The sequence below is a fragment of the Triturus cristatus genome, chromosome 5_1 (assembly GCF_964204655.1).
Source record: "Triturus cristatus chromosome 5_1, aTriCri1.1, whole genome shotgun sequence".
Classification (NCBI taxonomy): domain Eukaryota; kingdom Metazoa; phylum Chordata; class Amphibia; order Caudata; family Salamandridae; genus Triturus; species Triturus cristatus.
The window spans coordinates 71963239-71978014 of record NC_140587.1 but is presented as its reverse complement, the minus strand read 5'-3'; the positions used below and the strand labels follow the sequence as shown (position 1 = coordinate 71978014).

General features: G+C 50.2%; 1 pseudogene; it reads right to left on the bottom strand.

Annotated features, from left to right (window-relative positions):
* Nucleotides 1–8545: 8545 nt before the first annotated feature.
* Nucleotides 8546–9790, bottom strand: LOC146830209 (E3 SUMO-protein ligase KIAA1586-like; annotated as a pseudogene).
* Between the last annotated feature and the right edge of the window lie 4986 nt (nucleotides 9791–14776).

Here is a 14776-nt window from a genome sequence, read left to right as displayed (position 1 = left end):
GGGCGCTCCTGTCTGAGTTTGGAGGGGGCCCCTCTATGAACCTTGCAGGGGGGCCCCTCAAGTTTCCTTGGGCCGGTGGCCTGCAGTAGTTTCGTTTTGCTGCCACTCTATGGCTGTCTGAGGTGGGGGCCCTCACCACCATACTCTGACCGGGGCGCTCCTGTCTGAGTTTGGAGGGGGCCCCTCAGGTTTCCTTGGGCCAGTGGCCTGCAGTAGTTTCGTTTTGCTGCCACTCTATGGCTGTCTGAGGTGGGGGCCCCTCACCACCATACTCTGACTGGGGCGCTCCTGTCTGAGTTTGGAGGGGGCCTCTCAAGTTTCCTTGGGCCGGTGGCCTGCAGTAGTTTCGTTTTGCTGCCACTCTATGGCTGTCTGAGGTGGGGCCCCTCACCACCGTACTCTGACCGGGGCGCTCCTGTCTGAGTTTGGAGGGGGCCCCTCTACGAAACTTGCAGGGGGGGCCCTCAAGTTTCCTTGGGCCGGTGGCCTGCAGTAATTTCGTTTTGCTGCCACTCTATGGCTGTCTGAGGTGGGGGCCCCTCACCACCATACTCTGACTGGGGCGCTCCTGTCTGAGTTTGGAGGGGGCCCCTCAAGTTTCCTTGGGCCAGTGGCCTGCAGTAGTTTCGTTTTGCTGCCACTCTATGGCTGTCTGAGGTGGGGGCCCCTCACCACCATACTCTGACCGGGGCGCTCCTGTCTGAGTTTGGAGGGGGCCCCTCTATGAACCTTGCAGGGGGGCCCCTCAAGTTTCCTTGGGCCGGTGGCCTGCAGTAGTTTCGTTTTGCTGCCACTCTATGGCTGTCTGAGGTGGGGGCCCCTCACCACCATACTCTGACCGGGGCGCACCTGTCTGAGTTTGGAGGGGGCCCCTCAGGTTTCCTTGGGCCAGTGGCCTGCAGTAGTTTCGTTTTGCTGCCACTCTATGGCTGTCTGAGGTGGGGGCCCCTCACCACCATACTCTGACTGGGGCGCTCCTGTCTGAGTTTGGAGGGGGCACCTCAGGTTTCCTTGGGCCGTTGGCTTGCAGTAGTTTCGTTTTGCTGCCACTCTATGGCTATCTGAGGTGGGGGCCCCTCACCACCATACTCTGACCGGGGCGCTCCTGTCTGAGTTTCGAGGGGGCCCCTCAAGTTTCCTTGGGCCGGTGGCCTGCAGTAGTTTAGTTTTGCTGCCACTCTATGGCTGTCTGAGCTGGGGGCCCATCACCGCCATACTCTGACCGGGGCGCTCCTGTCTGAGTTTGGAGGGGGCCCCTCTACGATCCTTGCAGGGGGGCCCTCAAGTTTCCTTGGGCCGGTGGCCTGCAGTAGTTTCGTTTTGCTGCCACTCTATCGCTGTCTGAGGTGGGGGCCCCTCACCACCATACTCTGACCGGGGCGCTCCTGTCTGAGTTTGGAGGGTGCCCCTCTGCAAACCTTGCAGGGGGGCCCCTCAAGTTTCCTTGGGCCGGTGGCCTGCAGTAGTTTCACTTTGTTGCCACTCTATGGCTGTCTGAGGTGGGGGCCCCTTACCACCATACTCTGACCGGGGCGCTCCTGTCTGAGTTTGGAGGGGGCCCCTCTATGAACCTTGCAGGGGGGCCCCTCAAGTTTCCTTGGTCCGGTGGCCTGCAGTAGTTTCGTTTTGCTGCCACTCTATGGCTGTCTGAGGTGGGGGCCCCTCACCACCATACTCTGACCGGGGCGCTCCTGTCTGAGTTTGGAGGGGGCCCCTCAGGTTTCCTTGGGCCAGTGGCCTGCAGTAGTTTCGTTTTGCTGCCACTCTATGGCTGTCTGAGGTGGGGGCCCCTCACCACCATACTCTGACCGGGGCGCTCCTGTCTGAGTTTGGAGGGGGCCCCTCAGGTTTCCTTGGGCCGGTGGCTTGCAGTAGTTTCGTTTTGCTGCCACTCTATGGCTGTCTGAGGTGGGGGCCCCTCACCACCATACTCTGACCGGGGCGCTCCTGTCTGAGTTTGGAGGGGGCCCCTCTACGAACCTTGCAGGGGGGGCCCTCAAGTTTCCTTGGGCCGGTGGCCTGCAGTAGTTTCGTTTTGCTGCCACTCTATCGCTGTCTGAGGTGGGGGCCCCTCACCACCATACTCTGACCGGGGCGCTCCTGTCTGAGTTTGGAGGGGGCCCCTCTGCAAACCTTGCAGGGGGACCCCTCAAGTTTCCTTGGGCCGGTGGCCTGCAGTAGTTTCACTTTGCTGCCACTCTGTGGCTGTCTGAGGTGGGGGCCGCTCACCACCATACTCTGACCCGGGCGCTCCTGTCTGAGTTTGGAGGGGTCCCCTCTATGAACCTTGCAGGGGGGTCCCTCAAGTTTCCTTGGGCCGGTGGCCTGCAGTAGTTTCGTTTTGCTGCCACTCTATGGCTGTCTGAGGTGGGGGCCCCTCACCACCATACTCTGACCGGGGCGCTCCTGTCTGAGTTTGGAGGGGGCCCCTCAGGTTAACTTGGGCCAGTGGCCTGCAGTAGTTTCGTTTTGCTGCCACTCTATGGCTGTCTGAGGTGGGGGCCCCTCACCACCATACTCTGACCGGGGCGCTCCTGTCTGAGTTTGGAGGGGGCCCCTCAGGTTTCCTTGGGCCGGTGGCCTGCAGTAGTTTCGTTTTGCTGCCACTCTATGGCTGTCTGAGGTGGGGGCCCCTCACCACCATACTCTGACCGGGACGCTCCTGTCTGAGTTTGGAGGGGGCCCCTCAAGTTTCCTTGGGCCGGTGGCCTGTAGTAGTTTCGTTTTGCTCCCACTCTATGGCTGTCTGAGGTGGGGGCCCCTCACCACCATACTCTGACCGGGGCGCTCCTGTCTGAGTTTGGAGGGGGCCCCTCTATGAACCTTGCAGGGGGGGCCCTCAAGTTTCCTTGGGCCGGTGGCCTGCAGTAGTTTCGTTTTGCTGCCACTCTATGGCTGTCTGAGGTGGGTGCCCCTCACCACCATACTCTGACCGGGGCGCTCCTGTCTGAGTTTGGAGGGGGCCCGCAGGTTTCCTTGGGCCAGTGGCCTGCAGTAGTTTCGTTTTGCTGCCACTCTATGGCTGTCTGAGGTGGGGGCCCCTCACCACCATACTCTGACCGGGGCGCTCCTGTCTGAGTTTGGAGGGGGCCCCTCTATGAACCTTGCAGGGGGGCCCCTCAAGTTTCCTTGGGCCGGTGGCCTGCAGTAGTTTCGTTTTGCTGCCACTCTATGGCTGTCTGAGGTGGGGGCCCTCACCACCATACTCTGACCGGGGCGCTCCTGTCTGAGTTTGGAGGGGGCCCCTCAGGTTTCCTTGGGCCAGTGGCCTGCAGTAGTTTCGTTTTGCTGCCACTCTATGGCTGTCTGAGGTGGGGGCCCCTCACCACCATACTCTGACTGGGGCGCTCCTGTCTGAGTTTGGAGGGGGCCTCTCAAGTTTCCTTGGGCCGGTGGCCTGCAGTAGTTTCGTTTTGCTGCCACTCTATGGCTGTCTGAGGTGGGGCCCCTCACCACCGTACTCTGACCGGGGCGCTCCTGTCTGAGTTTGGAGGGGGCCCCTCTACGAAACTTGCAGGGGGGGCCCTCAAGTTTCCTTGGGCCGGTGGCCTGCAGTAATTTCGTTTTGCTGCCACTCTATGGCTGTCTGAGGTGGGGGCCCCTCACCACCATACTCTGACTGGGGCGCTCCTGTCTGAGTTTGGAGGGGGCCCCTCAAGTTTCCTTGGGCCGGTGGCCTGCAGTAGTTTCGTTTTGCTGCCACTCTATGGCTGTCTGAAACTGCCCGTCTCCATCTTCCCAGGAGTCACACCTGCAGAGTGTATGCGCCTGTGATTCATGTTATTTCCTCTTTTATGAGAACAATTGCGCATCATGTACTGAAAGTGTTTTCCATCCTATTCCTGTTTTTTCTGTCTCCCCTCTGCCCAGCTCAGGGCGGCCCCAGCTCGAAGTGGGACTTGACTCCCATCAGTGCATTAAAGGTAAGCAAGGGGGGTACAGGAAAGTAGATGGATCGTTAAAGCTCCCACTGCAGAAATCCCTGCTGTCATGCTTAGTCTCAGCTGATCCCTTCAGCTGTTCATCCTTCCAGTGTCGAAAAGACAGGCATTTGTATTTGATTATTCCTCTGACTGACATTAACTTGACTGTATTGATTGGTAAATGATGTGAATTTTGATTTTGTTTTCGACCAAACAATATCAGTAATGGGCGGTATTTGACTATATGTTATTCTTTATGTCATTTCATATGGCTGTACTCTGGAATAATACTCCCAGGGGGATATGTACAAGGAAGTGGCGGAGCGCTGCATTACCCTTCTCGGCCTGCCTTGGACATAAGGCGCAGCCCCTATCGCCACCACAACGTCGGTAATAGTGACGTATTGGCGATAGGGGTTTGTACATATGCCCCCCAGTCTTTACAATGATCTTGACATTATGAGTGAATTCCATATTCATTTTATTCAGCACCACGCTCGGCGCACAAGCCTTTTGTTTCTGAATGGGTCTTGTGCTTTCTCTTGCAGGCAATAATGGTCCAGATCTTACCATCGGGATCCTCTGGCCGAGTCTTTGCATTGTTGAAAAACGTTGTAGGAGAGTAGGATCTGCTTCTTATAGTTACCCCCACTTGTTGCTGATGTTTCACTGTTTTCGACTTAGTCTGGCTGGGATCCTGCTATCCAGGACCCCAGCCTAGCTGCGGGTGTTTGACGTTACAACGCATACATTTACATCGCGGTACACTACATCGCGGTTTTGACAACGCAAGTCGTTACAATGACTTGCGCTAGATGGCGCTCTAGGACAAGGAATAGGACTTAGGAATAGTATAATTTACTATTCCAACTCCAGTCTACGTACAGTAGGGAAGGTGTTGGATAGTAAATTATACTATTCCTTGTCCTAGAGCGCCATCTAGCGCAAGTAGTTGTAACGACTTGCGTTGTAAAAAACGCGATGTAATGGCATCGCGATGTAATCCCCGCGTTGTAAACGATGTTTCCCCTAGCTGCTTTCCCCTTTAAATTGATTACAAGTACTTTAGGTACACTGCAGATTGGATTCTGGGGTACCCTTATAAGTCCCTAGTATATGGTATACTATGTACCTAGGGCATAGGTACCCCAGAGGCCTCTCAGGGGCTGCAGCATGTATTATGTCACCCCAGGGAGACCATTAAAATGACACAACAGATCTGCTACAGCAGCCTGTGTAAGGTGGTGCATGCACCCCTTACTTAGATACAGGTTCACTATATCTACTTCATATCACTGCACATATAAACCTATCAGTCACCCCTATGACAGGCCTTATCAATCCTGAAGGCAGGGTGCTCGGTTTTACGTGAGAGGGTGCAACTGCATGTGCAGAGCCCCTCTGCAGCCTTCGGAACCTCTATTCCAGGGTTATTTGTGATGAAGCCTACCATATACTCTTAAGTGCATTATAACTAAGGCTCCCTGTTTTCCGTCTTTACTGATTTTTACAGATAAATACAGACAGAAAGCAATTGTTTTCTTGTCTCTATTTATTTTTAAATGTGAATAAAAATGGAAATTTGGTTGCTTTTTGAGTAATTCCAAATACTGTCTGCCATGACTGTTAGGCCAATAGATGTGTGGATTGATAGAAAAGGGGGTTAAACAAATTTGTATTTTTCATGTAAGTGCACTGATTTATTTTCTGCGGGTGCTCACAGCACTGAAACCTGGCAGACACTGAAGCATGAGCGCACATTTATCGGTTAAAATAAATGTGGAAATATACAAATGTCAGCTTTATTTTTCCACAAAATGCTAAATAAATATGGATAAATGCAGATAAAAATAGCAAATAATAAAAATGGATAAATACAGATAGAAATGGCTAAAAAATAAATACCATAAAACCGGGAGCCCTAATTATAACTTTGCGGTAAATGCTAACTTCAAAACGGCGGCATGGAAACATGTCGTGTTTGGTGCCAAACACCTTGGAATCATACCTCCACACCAGTAACTGGTGTGGGAGGTATGATTCCACCCTACTAGAGGGAGAAATATGACAACACCGGTACACACGGTACCAGCTTTGCAAGCCCTGGCATCAGAAAATGGATGCTGCCAGCCACAGACACGAGTCTGCCCTCCTGCTGCTGGATGAAACTCCGGCAGGGGACAGCTGAACAATAGGCTTCCTGTCACAGGGAGGTGTGACCACCTCCCAGACAAACTTTAGTGTATTGTGGCTGAGTGGGTGCACTCAGGAGTGCTTTGATGTCTGCACTGGGGGCACATTTGGTGTCCCTGTGCATAGTCCAACTCAAACCGGTTGCAGGAACCATTTGCTCCTGCTCTGGCACGAAACTGGAAAGGGACATGGGTGTGGCCACCCCTCTGTCCTGACCCTCCCATAGGTGGGTCCCCAGAGTTTGTCCCACCCCTTCCTTGGGTATAAAGTAGGAACCCCTGGCTACAGGACTTTAGATTTACCTGGACAAAACTCTGCTACAGAAACCAAGTACTTCAACTATCTACACTATGTTAGATGACCGAAGAATCTCCCTTGGAGTAAAGGAGTTAGTCCCCTGCAAGGCAGGCACCTGAAACGCATCTGACCGGTTTGCATCTACGCAGCTCCTGAGGGACTCTGAAGATTTTGCAACAGAGGAGGTGGTTTCCAAGCTTCCCCGAGGTCAACTAGTGCTCTCAGCAAACCTGAGACCCACAGCCCTCGTGGGGACCATGAAACCCGTACCACCGGACACCGTGCATATATGCAGCAGCATATGCTTTTTGGCAACCCCTGAGGCTGTGCTTTGGGCTACTTGTAGTCCTGACCCTGAGCAGTGATTCCACTTAAGATTACCAGCCTACACTCCACGAGTGTTCCGTGGGCTGGTATTTTGTGATTCCTCTCGAGGTCCCTTCGCGATCCCTGGGTCCCTGTGAAGGCAAATTTAACTTTCAGTGTGCTTTCCTGGTTGCTCAAGACGTGCCCTGACTCTCCATTACTTGGGGAGTCCCCAGGACCTTGCTTGTCCTCACCGAAGCATCTTTTCTCTGACCGCGTGGGTTGCAGTTGCCAAGGCTTGTTGGACTCCAATCCAGACACTGACCCCCCCAGCACTTTGCATCCTTTGTGGGACAGCTCACCTGTGGACGTTGGTCATTGTCGATGTCTCCTGGTCCCCGCGGCTGCAGAGTCAAGCTTCACCTATTCTCACCTGAAACACCTGACATTGGTGGGCATTAGTCTACCGAGCCCCTGGTCACCCTGAAGTGACGCAGACTCTGTCCCCTCTGCTTTCAGGTCCTTCTCAGCTCCGATCCAGGCTTGGATCAAATCGGACACTTCTCATTTTCCCGGCAACAGCACTTCTTCGCAACACGCCATTGAAATCAACGAGCGTTTCCGACACCACTTGACCCCTGTGCGCCCGGTTCCTCTGGGATAGGTAACACAGGTACCTTGGTACTCTCAAGGGTGCTGGCCTTAGAACCTTCTATGTCCCAAAGGGTTTGCTTGAAGTTCTCTCCTAAGTGTCCTTAATCTTTAAAATTCCAACTGCGACTTTCCCATAGAGTTGTACGGAGCTCGCGGCTGTGTTCTCACACTGCACGTGTCCCCCGTGGGTCCCCTGTGTTACTCTCCTGTGTCTAGTCAAGTCGTGGTTGTTATACCACTTTCTTAGTATAAGGTTCGGTCTCCTCCTCAATGTTCCCTCTAATTTATTTCCTCTGTGTGCGGCAGTGGAGGGTCTCTGTGCGCTGCAGCCATGGCTTTGTGCGCCAGGAACCAGACCGCACCAAATGTCACTCAAAACGTTTACTTTAAAAAGTGAAAAGATGGTGCATTTTCACACATACAGCGCCACAATAAGGGTCTTAAGGGCAGTTTGCAAATTGGATAAACACGCAATGACATGACAGGAATTGGTTACACAGGAAAGTACACTTCAAGTTTAGAAAAGCACAAGACTTCAACGGTGGTACCATCATAAGATTTTAATAAAAATTCTTAAATGGAGCACTGTTCATTGAGTGGGGAAATGTTGAGAGCCTATACAATATCACATCTAAACAATAAGGGAGAGGACCATTTAGACACGTCAAGTGGCATCACTAGATGGGTGACAGGGTTGCTTCTCACGGCGATCCTTGCCATTTTTCCAGTGCTGACAAACTCTTTCTAGGTCAACTTTCCCATTCAGGAGGTAGGCCTTTGTCCTCATCAGCATATCCAAATGCTTCTGCTCTAGTCTATTCCTCAATTTACTCTTGATAGTATTCATGAGGCTGAATCCTCGTTCACTATCTGCACTAGATGCTTGAAACGTTGCGCAGACATCAACAAGCTGAGACACCACACTATACTGCGCAGCATTGTGTACAGTGAAATTCACCATGTCTTGAAAGCTGGTAAATAACCCACCCTTTACATGTTCCGCCACCACATATTTATAGCCTCTGTATTGTTGAACAACATCTTCTGGTGTTTCACAGTCACCCAGGACCAAGACATTTTTATACTTTTCAACAAGTCTTTGTATATTCTCAGTTCCAAAAACAAAAATGTGATTGTGTTGCTATTGCCTTGCCCATTCTTTCAGCTCATCTTCAGGGAACCTTTTTTTGCATGTGCTCACAAAGAAGGGAAACAAAAGACAAAATAGGCCCACTGTCAAACTCTTGCCTTTCCTTGTACAACACCATCAGATCTCTTACATTGCTGCTCCAAAAGACAGTGTCCCCCAAATACTGTTGCTTAACTTGGCCAATCTTTGCTCTTGCATACTGTACAGCTTCAACAGTAGTCAAAGAACTTTTTTGGAATAGTTTGCACAAAGATGCAAATTCACCCAGAATGTCATTAAGTACTGCAAGTGAAATATGGTAGTTGGAGTTTGATAGCTTTTTGTAACAATATTTAGCAACTGGATCATTCTCCTCAACTTTCTCATGCTCAAAGTACTTAAGAACAGCCTCGTAATTACGAATTAGTGCAGCAACAGCAAAATGCCTTGAAAGCCACCGGACTTAATTCAGTGGTCGAAAAGAGACCACTTCACATTCAGTGACCGATGCAATTTCATCCAGCTTGGACTTCCTTGCAGGAGATCTGGAGAACACAGTGTAGACAGTCATCAATAATGTCTCCATCTCTTTAGTCATTGGAACCCTCTTCCAGGCATCACCAACTCCCAAATCTTCTCAATGGGCGACACAATGCTGCTCAACTAGATGAGGAATGGATTGCTTAAGGTGAGTAGCAACACCGCTATTCTTACCCAGTATCACAGACGCACCATCGGATGTGAACATGACCATTTTCATAAGGTCCAATTCATTGGCAGTGTAGAAGTCTTTCACAGCAGTAGTGATAGCCTCTGCATTACAACTAGTCAGCTTCACTATGCCCCCAAACTGTATTTTGTGCTCTTTTGATGTTACAGGTCAGAACTTGAAGTACAGGATCAGCATTTTTGTAACAGAAATATCTGTGCTCTCATCAATTATCAATGTGTCATACAAAGCGTTACGAAGTTCTGCCATACCTTCACAGTGTATCTCCCTATTGATGGCCTCAAGGAACTCAAATGCATAGTTCTTGCTCCTCCAGCTGTCTGTTATCTTCACATACAAAGCTAGGCGGTCATGGATGTCTTGTACAGATAACATTGAAGTATTCATCTTGACTGCCAGCAACACATTGTTAATGAGAATCTTTATCTCTTCAGGCATAGATCTTTGGCGTTCAACAACTTCCATTCTATTTGCTTTGTCAGTGGCAGTTTCTGTCAGCATTGCCCGCACTCCATAACCAAACCTGGCAGCAGCACTTCTGTTTCTCAATATTACCATGGCAGACTTGTGTACTTTGCTAAGTAGATGGCGTTTCATGTAATCCAGTTTCCAGCCATCACTCCATTTCTTCCCTGTAGAAAAGTCCCCAACAATCTTGGCTTTGGCACATGCTTTGCAAATCAAGCCCATGTCTGGACTGTATTGAAATAGTTCCCCGAGTTGCACGCGAACCTTGCTTCGTGATTTCTGTGTCTCAGCCTCCACAATTTCTTTAATCCACTCTTCCTTGAATACAAGGCAACATTTCTTCCTTTGTGGTGAAGCACCGCACTCTCCCAAAGTGACAGCTTTGCGCTTGAACATTTCCGTGCCCGCCGGTTTGAACCTGCTGTGCCACAAAGCCTGCAAAATAAGGGGACATGGCTTACATTGACGCCTAGCTCATGAATGCATTCTGTTATACTACAATGTTCAAGGTGCACCACTGTTTAACTCTATCAAACAATTACCTCTTCTGCTTGTACTCACGTACGCCCGTTTAAATGTATGGGTTTCTGGCTGCGAAACCTGCAACAGAAGAAAACATGGGTAAGTATATCATACTACAATGTTCAAGATGCAACACAGTTTAACTCTACCAAACAATTACCTGTTCTGCTTGTACTCACGTACGCCCGTTTAAATGTGTGGGGTACTGACGGCGAAACCTGCAACAGAAGATGCACTAGTTTAACTCTACCAAAGAATTACCTGTTTGTTCTGCCTGTACTCACGTCTGCCTGTGCAATTGTATTCGTAGTACGGTCTCACAAACCTGCAAAAGAAAAGGGGCGCAGATTGTGAATCTATTTACCCAGCAACCCCCAACCCAAATAGGAACGTAAACAGAATTACCTTGTCATTGTGGGTACTCGCACTGACCACTCAAATCCAAATACCTTACAGACTGGAAACTTGCAATTGAAGACAAGATAGTCAGCAAATGCTTGAAGAATTACAAACTATGAATGGGACCGGTCTAGAGACCCCAATAGGAAAAATGACCAAATAATTACCTGGGATTCCAGTCTAGGACAAAACAGGCGTGTGCCCATGTGTTTCATTATTAGCATCCATTATCTTAAACTGGTCTATAAATCTGTATTTTTTGTTACACCTTCTGTGATGCAGCTTTTGCCTGGCATTCAAACAGCGCAAATGGTTGAGGTGGGTGAACAAGGAAATTCACAGGAGGACTGAGCAGCTCACAATCCATCAAAAGATCCCACCTGAAGATGATAAACAAAGTAGGTCGCACACTGCTCGTCATACCAGCAAAAAGCCCCATAGAACTCTGGATAATGTAGTAGCAACGGTGAGTACGCCTATGCCACGAGTATGTCACTATAATGCCATCCCTGGACACGTGTTTCGAGGTAATTGCCTCTCGACAGCAGGGAGCAGGTAGGTGTGTGGGGTGCCAAGTAGACTGCCAAAATATTAAAGGTAAAATACCTCTCACAGCGTGCAGGTGCGGAACCAAGGCTTGTCAGCCCAAATCGCTCGAGGGAGCTTAAATACATAAACAAAGTAGGTCGCACACTGCTCGTCATACCAGCAAATAGCCCCATAGAACTCTGGATAATGTAGTAGCAACGGTGAGTACGCCTATGCCACGAGTATGTCACTATAATGCCATCCCTGGACACGTGTTTCGAGGTAATTGCCTCTCGTCAGCAGGGAGCAGGTAGGTGTGTGCAACCTACTTTGTTTATGTATTTAAGCTAGATTTGGCAGTCTACTTGGCACCCCACACACCTACCTGCTCCCTGCTGACGAGAGGCAATTACCTCGAAACACGTGTCCAGGGATGGCATTATAGTGACATACTCGTGGCATAGGCGTACTCACCGTTGCTACAACATTATCCAGAGTTCTATGGGGCTATTTGCTGGTATGACGAGCAGTGTGCGACCTACTTTGTTTATGTATTTAGGCTCCCTCGAGCGATTTGGGCTGACGAGCCTTGGTTCCGCACCTGCACGCCGTGAGAGGTATTTTACCTTTAATATTTTGGCAGTCTACTTGGCACCCCACACACCTACCTGCTCCCTGCTGACGAGAGGCAATTACCTCGAAACACGTGTCCAGGGATGGCATTATAGTGACATACTCGTGGCATAGGCGTACTCACCATTGCTACTATATTATCCAGAGTTCTATGGGGCTATTTGCTGGTATGACGAGCAGTGTGCGACCTACTTTGTTTATGTATTTAAGCTCCCTCCAGCGATTTGGGCTGATGAGCCTTGGTTCCGCACCTGCGCGCCGTGAGAGGTATTTTACCTTTAATATTTTGGCAGTCTACTTGGCACCCCACACACCTACCTGCTCCCTGCTGATGAGAGGCAATTACCTCGAAACATGTGTCCAGGGATGGCATTATAGTGACATACTCGTGGCATAGGCGTACTCACCGTTGCTACTACATTATCCAGAGTTCTATGGGGCTATTTGCTGGTATGATGAGCAGTGGGCGACCTACTTTGTTTATGTATTTAAGCTCCCTCGAGCGATTTGGGCTGATGAGCCTTGGTTCCGCACCTGCGCGCCGTGAGAGGTATTTTACCTTTAATATTTTGGCAGTCTACTTGGCACCCCACACACCTACCTGCTCCCTGCTGACAAGAGGCAATTACCTCGAAACACGTGTCCAGGGATGGCATTATAGTGACATACTCGTGGCATAGGCGTACTCACCGTTTCTACTACATTATCCAGAGTTCTATGGGGCTATTTGCTGGTATGACGAGCAGTGTGCGACCTACTTTGTTTATGTATTTCAGCTCCCTCGAGCGATTTGGGCTGACGAGCCTCGGTTCCGCACCTGCGCGCCGTGAGAGGTATTTTACCTTTAATATTTTGGCAGTCTACTTGGCACCCCACACACCTACCTGCTCCCTGCTGACGAGAGGCAAATACCTCCAAACACGTGTCCAGGGATGGCATTATAGTGACATACTCGTGGCATAGGCGTACTCACCGTTGCTACTACATTATCCAGAGTTCTATGGGGCTATTTGCTGGTATGACGAGCAGTGTGCGACATACTTTGTTTATGTATTTAAGCTCCCTCGAGCGATTTGGGCTGACGAGCCTTGGTTCCGCACCTGCGCGCCGTGAGAGGTATTTTACCTTTAATATTTTGGCAGTCTACTTGGCACCCCACACACCTACCTGCTCCCTGCTGACGAGAGGCAATTACCTCAAAACACGTGTCCAGGGATGGCATTATAGTGACATACTCGTGGCATAGGCGTACTCACCGTTGCTACTACATTATCCAGAGTTCTATGGGGCTATTTGCTGGTATGACGAGCAATGTGCGACCTACTTTGTTTATGTATTTAAGCTCCCTCGAGCGATTTGGGCTGACGAGCCTTGGTTCCGCACCTGCGCGCCGTGAGAGGTATTTTACCTTTAATATTTTGGCAGTCTACTTGGCACCCCACACACCTACCTGCTCCCTGCTGACGAGAGGCAATTACCTCGAAACACGTGTCCAGGGATGGCATTATAGTGATATACTCGTGGCATAGGCGTACTCACCGTTGCTACTACATTATCCAGAGTTCTATGGGGCTATTTGCTGGTATGACGAGCAGTGTGCGACCTACTTTGTTTATGTATTTAAGCTCCCTCGAGCGATTTGGGCTGACGAGCCTTGGTTCCGCATCTGCGCGCCGTGAGAGGTATTTTACCTTTAATATTTTGGCAGTCTACTTGGCACCCCACACACCTACCTGTTCCCTGCTGAGGAGAGGCAATTACCTAGAAACACGTGTCCAGGGATGGCATTATAGTGACATACTCGTGGCATAGGCGTACTCACCGTTGAAACTACATTATCCAAAGTTCTATGGGGCTATTTGCTGGTATGACGAGCAGTGTGCGACCTACTTTGTTTATGTATTTAAGCTCCCTCGAGCGATTTGGGCTGACGAGCCTTGGTTCCGCACCTGCGCGCCGTGAGAGGTATTTTACCTTTAATATTTTGGCAGTCTACTTGGCACCCCACACACCTACCTGCTCCCTGCTGACGAGAGGCAATTACCTCGAAACACGTGTCCAGGGATGGCATTATAGTGACATACTCGTGGCATAGGCGTACTCACCGTTGCTACTACATTATCCAGAGTTCTATGGGGCTATTTGCTGGTATGACGAGCAGTGTGCGACCTACTTTGTTTATGTATTTAAGCTCCCTCGAGCGATTTGGGCTGACGAGCCTTGGTTCCGCACCTGCGCGCCGTGAGAGGTATTTTACCTTTAATATTTTGGCAGTCTACTTGGCACCCCACACACCTACCTGCTCCCTGCTGACGAGAGGCAATTACCTCGAAACACGTGTCCAGGGATGGCATTATAGTGACATACTCGAGGCATAGGCGTACTCACCGTTGCTACTACATTATCCAGAGTTCTATGGGGCTATTTGCTGGTATGACGAGCAGTGTGCGACCTACTTTGTTTATGTATTTAAGCTCCCTCGAGCGATTTGGGCTGACGAGCCTTGGTTCCGCACCTGCGCGCCGTGAGAGGTATTTTACCTTTAATATTTTGGCAGTCTACTTGGCACCCCACACACCTACCTGCTCCCTGCTGACGTGAGGCAATTACCTCGAAACACGTGTCCAGGGATGGCATTATAGTGACATACTCGTGGCATAGGCGTACTCACCGTTGCTACTACATTATCCAGAGTTCTATGGGGCTATTTGCTGGTATGACGAGCAGTGTGCGACCTACTTTGTTTATGTATTTAAGCTCCCTCGAGCGATTTGGGCTGACGAGCCTTGGTTCTGCACCTGTGCGCCGTGAGAGGTATTTTACCTTTAATATTTTGGCAGTCTACTTGGCACCCCACACACCTACCTGCTCCCTGCTGACGAGAGGCAATTACCTCGAAACACGTGTCCAGGGATGGCATTATAGTGACATACTCGTGGCATAGGCGTACTCACCGTTGCTACTACATTATCCAGAGTTCTATGGGGCTATTTG